Below are 2,434 nucleotides of genomic sequence, written 5' to 3' on the forward strand. Positions count from 1 at the left end.
TGTTTGACGATTTCAGGGTTGATTGCAGACTCATCGGGCTCAGAACTTTCTGAAATTTGGAAGAGGTGATTAAAATGATTAGACGTGTATTTCGATTCGACCTCTTCCGAAATAAGTGTATCGATCAGATAGGATTGGAAACACTCATCGTTATCAGGTGGTTATTTGACGATGTGGAAAACATTCACTTCTAGAGTCATGTTCCCAAAAGAGATTTTCATGAGGCCATTCCTACATTTAATGAGTGAATTTTTTGTTGCGAGGAAAGGTCTACTGAGAATTATGGGAATTTTGGACTCTATACTCACTTCAGATTGAGTGTCCAAGATGAGAAAATCCACAGGGTAATAGAATTTTTCAATTTGAATCAGAACGTCTTCTACTATTCCCCGAGGTTTCTTAACTGATCGATCGGCCAATTGTAGCACCACAGATGTGGGCTTGAGTTCTCCTAGACCTAATTGCAAGTATATTGAATATGGCATGAGATTTACACTTGCTCCTAAGTCTAGAAGGGCCTGACCAAATTCCTGCTCCCCAATTTGACATGAGATGGTGGGACAACCAGGATCTTTGTACTTAGGTGGTGTCTTGCAGTCAATTACCGCGCTAGCTTGTTCCACCAAGAATGCAATTTTCTTGACATGGTGCTTTCTTTTAACGGTGCACAAATCCTTGATAACCTTGGCATAAGCTGGCACTTGTTTGATCACATGTAACAATGGCAAGTTGATCTTCACTTATGTTAAAAGGTCTAGGATTTCACCATGATTTACCATTACCTTTCCAGTGGATTTCAAAGCTTGAGGAAAGGGTGCCTTTACTGGAATGCTTATTGGCACATCATTATCTGGAGCGGGCATTGACGTACTTGTTGTCTTAGTTAACGGTGAAACCGTACTTTGACCACTTCGAGTAGAGATGGCATTAACCTCTTTGAAATTTGTATCTGCAGAGGAGGAGGTTTGTGCCATGTGTTTCCCTTTTTGATGGATTAGAGGTTGAGCGGGAAGTCTCCCATGCTCTTGAATCACCAAAGTAGTGTTTAGCTTTGTCATTTGGATTTTCATGTCCTTCATTTCCTTTACCATTTGTGTGAAACAAGATTTGAGCTCTTGAGTTGAGGCTATTTGAGTTTGTGCAAGCATCTGCAAAGTATTCTCTAGAGAATTACTTGACTGCATGATATTTTGAGGAGCAATGTATGATTTTGGTGGTTGTTGCTGCTCAGGCCTCCATTGGCTCCCAGATGCTTGGTTTGAATTCTTCCAGCTGAAATTTGGATGGCTGCGCCAACCAGGATTGTAAGTGTTTGAGAAAGGGTTATAAGGCTTCTTGTAATGCCCTAAAGCATTGCAGTGTTCCTCATTTCCTCCTCTTAGCTCACCAAGAGTTGGGCACTCTTGCGGTTGATGTTCCATTCCTCCGCAGATGAAGCATGGATCTCGTGTCTCTACCTTTGCAGCCATGTGGATTCCTTTACCTTCTTGAGATTTGAAAGCCTCGAATTGTTGTCTCAATGATTCAATTTGGCTTTTGACGTTGTCCTCTTCCCTCAATTGGTAGATTCCAGTTGATCGTGGCTTGCCATAGGACTCGGTCCATTCCATGTGTAGGACTTTTCAGCAAGATCGTCGAGATACTCGAAAGCTTCATCGGGATCTTTTTGAAGGAATTCGCCATTGCACATCATTTGTATGAATTGTCTTTGTTCGGTTGTGAGACCATCATAGAAATAGTTGATCAGACGCCAGCTTTTGTATCCATGATGTGGGCATTGATTTATCAAATCTCTAAACCTCTCCCAGACCTGATGGAAAGTTTCATGGTCTTTCTGGATGAAGGTAGAGATTTGCCTCTTAAGGCTACTAGTCTTATGGGGCGGGAAATATTTGGTAAAGAATGCTTTTGTCATTTCGTCCCATGTTCCGATAGATCTAGGCCTTAAGGAATACAACCAGCTTTTTGCTTTGTCTTTGAGCGTGAAAGGAAAGAATTTCAATCTCACAATGTTGGTGACATCAGCTCGGTTGTTGAATGTAGCCACCACCTCTTCGAATTCCCGTATATGCACGTACGGACTCTCATTTTCCAACCCATGGAAGGTTGGTAAGAGGTTAATCATGCCGGGTTTGAAATCGAAATTTGGCATATTGTTGGGATACATTATGCATGAAGGTGTGGTTGTACGCGTAGGATGTAAATAATCCTGTAGCGTTCTTGGTTGGACTTCGTCTTGATGAGCCATCGTGGGTGGTTCAGGAAGTCTCGGTGAATCGGGAGTGATTTAACGAATGGAAGAAAACGACGAACTAGGAGAGTTTTCTAAAGTTTCTACTTGTTGTCTCACAAATCTCCCTAGTGCGTCTCTGTTTCGTGGCATAGATATTTTTTTATTTTGTAAGTATTATAAGTGCAAGTGTGTAATAATGTA

At 41.6% G+C, this 2,434-nt stretch overlaps 1 non-coding gene across 1 annotated transcript; it reads left to right on the forward strand.

Moving 5' to 3' along the window:
• Positions 1-1,760: 1,760 nt before the first annotated feature.
• LOC133813477 (small nucleolar RNA R71) lies at positions 1,761-1,867 on the forward strand. The gene has a single exon (XR_009884486.1). It is a non-coding gene; the product is annotated as a small nucleolar RNA R71 (small nucleolar RNA).
• Positions 1,868-2,434: the final 567 nt, after the last annotated feature.

The sequence above is a fragment of the Humulus lupulus genome, chromosome 1 (assembly GCF_963169125.1).
Source record: "Humulus lupulus chromosome 1, drHumLupu1.1, whole genome shotgun sequence".
NCBI classification, from domain to species: Eukaryota; Viridiplantae; Streptophyta; class Magnoliopsida; order Rosales; family Cannabaceae; genus Humulus; species Humulus lupulus.